Source organism: Diceros bicornis, chromosome 7 (assembly GCF_020826845.1).
Source record: "Diceros bicornis minor isolate mBicDic1 chromosome 7, mDicBic1.mat.cur, whole genome shotgun sequence".
Classification (NCBI taxonomy): Eukaryota; Metazoa; Chordata; class Mammalia; order Perissodactyla; family Rhinocerotidae; genus Diceros; species Diceros bicornis.
The window spans coordinates 571,355-581,303 of record NC_080746.1 but is presented as its reverse complement, the minus strand read 5'-3'; the positions used below and the strand labels follow the sequence as shown (position 1 = coordinate 581,303).

Here is a 9,949-nt window from a genome sequence, read left to right as displayed (position 1 = left end):
TGTTGCCCTGAGCAAATGAATTTTACATCTTCTCAAACTCAATAGAGCAAAGATGGAACTTCATTTCCCCTGCAAGCCTTATTGCCCTAGAGAAAAGCAAAAACAACGTGTGACAACTAATTCTTTCTCCACATTCTCATCTCAAATTGCACCTGTTTTCCAGATGGTAACTGGTTTTCATTCTTAAAACTGACAGAAAATTTTCTCATTATTTCCTTTTCTTTCTTTTTTTGTGAGGAAGATCAGCCCTGAGCTAACTTCTGTTGCCAACCTTCCTCTCTTTGTTGAGGAAGATTGGCCCTGGATTAACATCTGTGCCCATCTTCCTGTAATTTATATGGGATGTTACCACAGGATGGTTTGACAAGCCGTATGTTGGTGCACACCAGGATTCCAACCTGTGAACCGGGGCTGTCGCAGTGGAGCGTGCGCACTTAACCGCTGTGCCACAGGGCTGACCCCTCTCTTTATTTCTAAAGCTGAAATGGCTCAATCGTTCTCTGGGCTAGTTGGAGTTTCCATAAAATGAAAATGTACATTCCAGAAAAATCTTTAACTTTCCAGAATAATCCTTAATATATTATGGTAAACACCTTGGCAAAATGTCACTGATTTTCAATGTCAGTGCCTCCACAAGGGTATCCTTGCATTGTCTCCCCTCCCAACCACCTCTCACTTTGCCCCTCTCCAGGCTCATGGGCTCAAAGTGTTTACTGAGCACTAAGAATGATCAGAGTCTGAGGGAGACTTCAAGGATGACTAAGCCATGTTTTCTGACCCCAACCATCTCTCTCCATCTCTCCTTTAACCTCTATTTTTCTTATTCTGGTTTCTACTTTAGTTGTTTACTTGTCTTGTGAATTGTTGTTTTGTGGTTTATAATTGCCATGTAAATTCATATTACTTTTTGCCTTAGACTTTAGAAAGAACTTTCATTAAACAAGGTTTTTTTCCCAGCCCTTTGATGTGTCTAATACCTTCCAATGCAATTCAAGTGGCTTCTTGATTTACGTCTCCATCATTATCCCTTCAGAATTATGTTCACCCCACACTTTTTTTTTTTTTTTTTTTTTTTTTTTTTTTTGTGAGGAGATCAGCCCTGAGCTAACATCCGCCAATCCTCCTCCTTTTTTGCTGAGGAAGACGGCCCTGGGCTAACATCGGTGCCTATCTTCCTCCACTTTATATGGGACGCCGCCACAGCATGGCTTACCAAGCAGTGCGTCGGTGCGCGCCCGGGATCCGAACCAGCGAACCCCGGGCCGCCGCAGCGGAGCGCGCGCACTTAACCGCTTGAGCCACCGGGCCGGCCCTTCACCCCACACTTTTGATCTGACCAATGCTGCTTTACTCTTTAAAATTTTCTATGCTGAGACTCACGTGAAGAATCCCTCAAGCACCATCAACTAGGCGACCCCACATTCCTCACATCTGTTTCCTTGATTTGTTCCTAAATAAATATGTTTCTTTTTTTTTTGTGAGGAAGACCAGCTCTGAGCTAACATCTATTGCGAATCATCCTCCTTTTTTTCCCCCAAAGCCCCACTAGATAGTTGTATGTCATAGTTGCTCATCCTTCTAATTGCTGTATGTGGGATGCAGCCTCAGCATGGCCAGAGAAATGGTACGTCAGTGCGCGCCCGACATCCAAACTCAGGCTGCCAGTAGCGCAACGCACAAACTTAACCGCTAAGCCACAAGGCCGGCCCAAGATGTTTCTGAAACTAATAATAAATTGTACCAAGTGGTCATTGTATAAAAAGCACTATCACAGATACCTTAAAGAGAACAAATGGAAAAGAATATTCAAATGCTCAGATAGGTTTGCCATCAAAGCAGGCATTGAGGGGACCAGGGAGCACTGATCAGAGCAGGATCCTAAGAGAAGAGTTTTAAGTCAATTTCAAGTGAGGTTAAAACTGGAATGAGATAGTATTTTACCAGTTAGCTGAAATCATAAGCATTTTCCTGACCTTTGAGAGTTTATTTGCATATAAACTCTACATGTGGGGTAAGAGAGGGCTGATATTGTTTAATTTCTTTTTATTATTCAGCACTTTGTAACAGATGTGGCTATTCACAATTAATAAATATCATAATGTGGAGAGACCCAACTTTCAACTGCCTGACATTATCAATTCTTAGACAAAGCTAGAGTTTTAAAGATCAAATTTCATTCTAGTTACCTGTCAACTAGTCCATTTATATCAGAAAGTTGCTGAGTTTTAGGAAAATACTTCAAAACACAAATTTTATATGTAATTTCAAAAGCAAAAGATTAGTCAAAAACTGGGTGGTAACCCGTTTTGCTACCATATATTAATCTTTAACATGGGAGCGAACATTTTTTGAGAATATAATTGATATTTGCCAGTTTGTATATTGTAGAATGTTAAAGGATTTAGTTTTAATAGTATTTCAAATACCAGAGAATAAAAAACAGAATTGTATCAGTTTTATGAAATAGTTTTTTAGACATAGCAGATTTTCACAGCATATTACTTGAAAATAAAATAATCAGTTAGTGAGGTTTATGCAATGTGATTTTATTTTAAACTTGCTCATTCCATAGGAGCATCAATAAAAGCCCTCCAGGGGTGACTGACTCTCTTTCCCTCCACATGAGCACCAGCTGCGTTTGCTTTAAGCATCAGACTCTCAGGCAACACCATAGCCCTCAACTCCGTTTAGTTGAGAAAAGTCGTTATGAGTCGTGTGTTTTTTTCTAGGGGTATGGAGCTCCCAGACTTATTAACTACAGGGAGAGAGTAAGAGTCAGAACACATTCATTAAACTCCAGTGTGCTCAGGTGAGAGGGTAAGTACCTGAACTCACATCTGAAGAAGAACTTAGAGGATGCTATCTGACTCTGCTTTGTGCCCCTGACTAAGCAGTCCTGGACATCCCCCTTATGGCCACTGACTAACACAGGCAGCCTTGATGGACCAGAAATCCTCCTATGTCCATCATTTGTACAGAGCAAACTGGCTTAAGACCTCTCGTTTCCTGCTGCAGTGGTAATTTATAGAGATACAGAACTGCCATCTAGTGACTAAGAAGAAAACAGCAAGGTGCTTTACATGGAAAATGAAATTGTAAGTTTTTTAACAGAGAACAGTGAAGCACTAAAGTTGGTAAAGTTGACACAAAGTTGACACAATGTGGCACAACAAAGTTATAATAAAACTGAAAAATGTGTAGGTGAAGTAATCAGTTGTTCCCTATGCCTCTAAAATATGACGACATTTGACTCATAAATAGTATAATTTAAATATAATAGAATAACTTTGGAAATACTCCTCATCTCATCCAATGATGTTGGCAAGAGCTGGTATTAAATAGCCAGATGGTGAGTGCCCATGTTGAAGTACCATTTTTATCACAGTGGAGAGAATATGAGGCATAAAACCCAACAGACTGATGTTCAGATCTTCCCTCTTACCCTTGATCAATTTTGTAAACGTGGTCTTTTTTATTTTTGTTTTTGTGAGGAAGATCAGCCTTGTGCTAACTTCTGCCAATCCTCATATTTTTTTGCTGAGGAATACCGACCCTGGGCTAACATCCGTGCCCGTCTTCCTCCACTTTATACGGGACGCCACCACAGCATGTCTTGCCAAGCAGTGCATTGGCGTGCGCCCAGGATCAGAACCGGCAAACCCCGGGCTGGCGCAGCGGAGCGCTCGTGCTTAACCGCTCGTGCCACGGGGCAGGCCCCTAAACGTGATTACCTTTATCAGTTAATATGAATTATAATAGTTACTTTAAAAGATTGTTGTAAGAATTGCATGAGGTAATACAGTAAAGGAACCGGTGTAGAGTGATAGTTAATTCTCCTGCCCTGTCTCTCTTCTATGAAACATACACAAATCATTCAAGGAGAGAACTCGTCTATACAATAAACTTATGACAAAGAGTCAATGGCTCCAGAAGTAAGGGCCACCATTGTTGAGGGCTTAACCTCAACTCCTTCCAAATACTCTTAAATCTCAATTAATTTTATGTGCTTTCGGTCTTCCAGACACTGAACTGGCTACAAGGAAAGCAGAAGGTGTGAAATTTAAATTGATCTATTTCAACCTTGATTGGCCAAGCTGTAACATCAGGTGTTTTAAATCACCTAGTTCATCAGGTTTTCTGCTTATTACTATATATTTTACCATCCTTCATGGCCTGAGAAAAATAGAAAATCATTATAATTTTACACACATGAATATATATCTTAACTATTACAGCTGGAATCTTAATATATAGAGCAATGTTGTACATGTTTTGTCCTGGTTGATAGTACGGAATACTTTTGTCCAGGTTTTCTTTGGCATTATCATATTTAATGAAGAACTCAGTAATATACGCCCTGGAGATAAGGATTTAGAAAAATCTAACATACTATCCTAGTCATGTCTCAAAAAAAATGCTATAAAAATAATGAAAGGATATTTTGAAGGCACTATTTTTCTTAATTATTTCCAACTTTATGTCCCTTTACCTCTTTTTAATCATTCTGCATCTTATTCACTACTGGCTAATCATCTCACAGTAATTAAATAACCCTCAGCTGGGTCCCCCATGCCTCTTCAAGTGCTCCAGCCTGATGTTGGTCTCAGCTCTGACAAAAACAAGCTTGGAAAACCTGTTTTGTGGCAATATTCTTAAGGATATATTTACTCTTACAATAATAGTTATATTTTTGAAAGGCACCAGTGGATTATAAAATCAAGTACTCGACCCATGTTGTATCTTCATTTTCCTTCCAGGGGGAGCACAACTTTCATGTGTAATGCAGGGCTGCTGCTTTATTGTTTCCTTTCAAGATATTACTTGTAAAACATGTCGACGTAAATAATCTATAATCAAACTATAAATCAAAATTGGGGTGAGTTCATTATGAGCCAACTTTTGAGGACCATGGCCCAGGGTCTTCCTTCCCTAAAGAAGGAAGGGCACCAAAGAAGTGGAGTGTACAGAGCGGTTATACACCATCAAATAGCATGTATCACATCAGATTGCAATGTCTCTTTCACAATAGCCACAAGATCGCCCTCCCAGGTTGCCCTGCCAGAATAGCTATTGATGGACACAGTAGGGAGGGCGTGGTTGGTGTCAGGTCTGTTGTCTCCAGCTGGGTGGTCACAGGATCAGTGCAGCAGTCAAATCCCAGCCTAGGGAGAAATGCTTATCCTTAAGGAAATGCCAAGGAGGGGGAAGTTGAATCTTTATCTTAAGGGCATTTATTCGTCTCTTTGGGACATGGCAAAGCAGATACACAATGCAGGTGACAGGCCCTTCTGGAAAAACAAACCCAGGCCAAATTAGTTTTACCCCAAATGGCTTCCTCATATGCTCCAATATATCCTATTGCTTGCCATTTATTTATCATTTTCTCCCTTTTGATCTATAATTTTTTGATAGAAAGCATTGAATGATCAAAATATTGTCCTTTGGCCCCAGAGTGGTTGCTGCCTGCCCTGGGTCCCTCATGTCCCTTGGTGCCAGGCTTTTATCTCATTTATTTACCCAATTGTCCACCTTGGGGGGAAGTAATTGGATATAGTGGACAAGCCAAGAGGGATATATATATTAATAGAGGAAGCATTTCATGGGTTTTGGATTAATTTTAGGTTGTTGCACAAACATTGTATATTGGCTTTTTATGAATCCTTGTATTTACATTATTCACAATTATAGAACAAGTATAGTAACGATGATAATAATTTAACATCTTTGAAAAGATTAGTGTAAAATGAGTTCTTAGGCATAGTCCCTATGAAAAAAGGAAGTTTGTCCAAGGTTATAAGATCAATCGACCACCTCAAGTTTCATTACTCCAGCTTACATGACAGTCTTACAGCACTGAGAAAAGAAAACAGCAATTAGTTTAAATATTATGACTAGTACAAGAATTCCAAGAAGTAATAGAAATAGGAATTGCTATCCAGATCAAAAAAGGGAACCAATACCAGAAGGGAGACAACCAAACAACTCAAGACTGAACGCAGGATCGCTTAAGGCATTCATCTGCTTTTTCATGGGCTTTAGCAGAGACGACACATTGGAAGACTCGTCAGGTATGAAAACACAGCATTCAGTTTGAATGATTGTACATGTACCACCTTGGGATGTAGTTTAAATATCTAAGGCCATTCTATCTTGAAGGACAGTCTTTTTATTAAAGACATTTTAGTATTTAATAAGGCAATTCTTGCTTGACTGTCATTAAGGGCTTCTGTATGTGATGTGACATCATTTAGCCCTAAAAGAGGAACAAATATAGCTAGCTGCTCGGTGGTCATACCAGGGGAACACTGAATGAGCCCGTCTGGCATTAAGCAGAGGCAGGTTGGCAGCAGTTGTCACTGTGAATCCTTCCCTGCATTTAAGAGAAGATAGGGTGCAGTGTTTTAGCCATCAGGCCAGTAGTCAAGGCCAGAGATTTGTTCTATACAACCATTAAGTTATATTAGGAGCCACCCGATAAATGCCTGGACTTTAAGACCAGACTGTTCCAAATCAAGCACCTTGCTTAAGTATGATAGTATTCTGAAAATCTTAAATGTAACAATTATAAAATAGGTATACAGTTTAAGCATAACAAAGGTTTAAATGAGTGGATTTAAGGTTGGGAATACAGGCCTGGTCCGGAGTCTTGGGACAGCTGTCTACAATTGATGTCTTCTTCTCATCCTGGTTTGGAGATATTCGTATTGGCCAGTTGAAGTCAGCTTTCAGAAATAGGAACTGTAACACGCTTAGATGCAAAAGCCTCTTTTTAAAACAAGAAATGTGAATCCATGAGTCTATGTCTTTTGATTCTGCAGCGCACGAACTGGTTAAAATTACCTGGTATGGTCTTTTCCAATAGGGCTGTAGAGTCTTTTATTTGATGCCTCTTCTGATAAGTAAATTTTCTAGGTTATCATCCTTATGGTCTGGGAGAGCTCTGTAAAAAGAATCGGCTACCGACTTCTCATATATATATATTTTTAAGTGTCTCAATGAGAACTTGGCAGTAATTAAGATATTTTCTTTACATGAAGTTAATCCATACATTTCTTTATCGAATTGCATAGGCTGTCCAGGTATTATCTCAAAAGGAGACAGCCGATATTTAGCAAAGGGCGTGAATCTAAGATTGAGGAGCAGTAGTGGAAGAGCTTTCAGCCATGAGGTGAAATGTTCCTGAAAACTTTGCCAATTGAGTTTTGATTGTGCCGTTAGTTCTTTCCACCAATCCTGAGGATTGGGAATGTTAAGCGCAGTGAAAATGCTGTATCATTGGCCCAATATTACAAATAGACTAATTATTTGTCCAGTGAAATGAGTTCCCTGGTCACTATGTAACTCAGCAGGAATTCCCCAAACAGGAATTATTCTCTCTAATAGTAATTTACCTACTATTAGAGCCATTGCTCTTCTGCAAGGAAAGGCCTCCACCCAAAGTGAGAACACACAGTCATTACAAGATATATTTATCCTTGAGATGGTGGCATTTGGACAAAGTCCGATTGCTATACCTCAAAGGGTCCCTTAGTAAAGGGAAAGTGGCCTTGTGATTCATGTAGTAGTTTCCTTAGATGATATTTTGGGCATATAACACAATCAGTATAGCTTTATGAGCCGCTGTGGGAGAAGGTTTTTAAAAGCATTGCTCTTCCCACAAAATTATCTTTTCAGGTGCCGAATGGGTTAATTGGTGTATATGCTGGAGCAGTGGCAATTGTGCTCCAATAGGTACTATGGATTTTTTTACTGAGTGCAAACCACATCTGTGAGGGGGTGTCAAAAACTCCCCCTTTTGACTGCTATATCTGTTTCTCTTCTTTGGTGGCGATTTCTTTCAAGCCTGTGGAAAGAAGTCTTTTATTGGGTTAGCAGAGTTAGTAGGTATTAGAAGGTGTGGGAGATCAAGATTTGGCCACCCTGAAATATATCTCTTTACCTCGATTGTTTTCTCTGACCGACATTTGACCTCCCCCACTAACTGCCTAAAGAATTTGACATAGTAACTCTTTCCTGCAACAGATCGTCTATCTGATGGCTGTAATATAATGTAAAATAGATGTTACAATAGGAAAGACACCAAGAAGCCCATCTTATCAGAAGTTCTGTCTCTCTGGCCACATTGTCTGGATGGCCCTGCTGAGGAGTTGCCAGACAAACATTTACATTTATAAGGGAAATCTCCATTTGTAAAGGGATCTCTCTCTCTGTATTGGGAAGAGAGGGTATGACCTCATTTCTAGAAACTTATCAATGTGGAAGGTGAGGCCTTAAATCTGCATAATAACCTTACTCTTTTTTACAGAGCTTTAGTGGTTATCTGTAACTGACACCCCCCACCCCCACATCCTCCTCTGTCTTTATGTAAAGACGGTATTTAAGATCAGAATTTCTGCTATTGTGTTGAGAAAAGCAGTGTCCCTGGTTTCTCCCATGTGTACATGTTATTATATTTGGTATTATTTTCTCCTGCTAAGCTGTCTTGTTAATTATTTGGCCAGCCATAAGAACCTTAAGGGAAAAGGCAGAGGGGGATTCTCCCTCTTCCCCCACACAGGCATTCTCGAGGGTAGACAGCATATCCAGCTTGGTAATATCTTGCTTATCACTTAAGTAAGACCCATCTGTAAACCAAATTAAATAGAGTGCAGTCGTGGTCTTTCCTTTTGTAATGTTGGAAGCAAGATAGCAGTGATAAAATAGTGAGTAATATTTACCTATGCAGTATAATCTAAGAAGTTTTATCATTTCCTTGACAAGGCTGCCCGTGCAATTTAGCATACTTAACAAGTCTAATTAGTTTAGCATCTCCCTCTTTATAGGAAGAGATAAAATTTTCTTGAGAATTGCCAGGGCCCTTTGAAAACTCTCAAAGAAAAATGTTATTAGATAGACTTTATTTAGGATATGAATTTTGTGGAGATTGCCAAAAATATAGAAGGGTTTTAAACACTTGGTCAGACAAGATCAAGGAGTTGCTGCTCTTGTCGCAGTGAAATCATGCTTAGTTAACGAACAGCAGTTATACAGGCAAAAAGACCCTAATAGAGAGACCTCAGTCTTTTGAACATAGTAAATTACCTTAACAAAACAGATTTCTGTTCTTTAGATAAACTTAACTCAAAGGTGAAGAAAAATCTTTTTACCTAATAACCTCTATCAAGAGTAGATTAAGAGTAGAATAGGGCCGGCCCTGTGGCTTAGCAGTTGAGTGCGCATGCTCCACTGCTGGCGGCCCTGGTTCACATCCCAGGCGTGCACCTACGCACTGCTTCTCCAGCCATGCTGAGGCCACGTACCACATACAGCAACTAGAAGGACGTGCAATTATGACGTACAAGTATCTACTGGGGCTTTGGGGGAAGAAAAAAAAAGAGTAGAATAAAATTATCCTTTTAAAAGGAAGAAGACCAAATTTGAATTTTGTACCAGCTTACTTTTGATATTAAAAATCATTTACTTAATTGGATTTAGTTTAATCTTAGCCAACTTGACAGTGTATAAAACTCCTCCGGGTTTCTCTTCAACAAACCTTCTATAACTTTTTTTTACATTCAGAATTTGTGCCATGTGCTCCTTTTTTTTCCTTCTAGTACTTTTCACGGCAAATTTATCTTTCCTAACCAAACAAAAATATTTCCATTTTTCATATCTTCTTAATGAAAACACACATTTTACTCTCCTTGAATACAAACATATTTTTCTTAATTTTTTAGTAGCTTAATCACATATTAGAAATTTTTAACCCTTAGAAACATTAATTTTTAAGTAAAAACTAAGTAAGCAATTATAAAATTTCTTTTGCCATAGCATTTCTTGGCTTGACAAATTTATATGGACACTTTTTATAATTTTTGGAAACATGTTACTTTATAGTACAATCTTTTAAATTAAACACAAGACATGTTTACCAATAGACCCAAAACACCTTTTAGTTTTTCTGTAATAA

General features: G+C 38.9%; 1 long non-coding RNA gene across 1 annotated transcript in view; it reads left to right on the top strand.

Annotated features, from left to right (window-relative positions):
- Positions 1 to 9,949, top strand: part of LOC131408221 (uncharacterized) — a 178,659-nt gene that overhangs the window by 117,299 nt on the left and 51,411 nt on the right. The window lies entirely within an intron of this gene.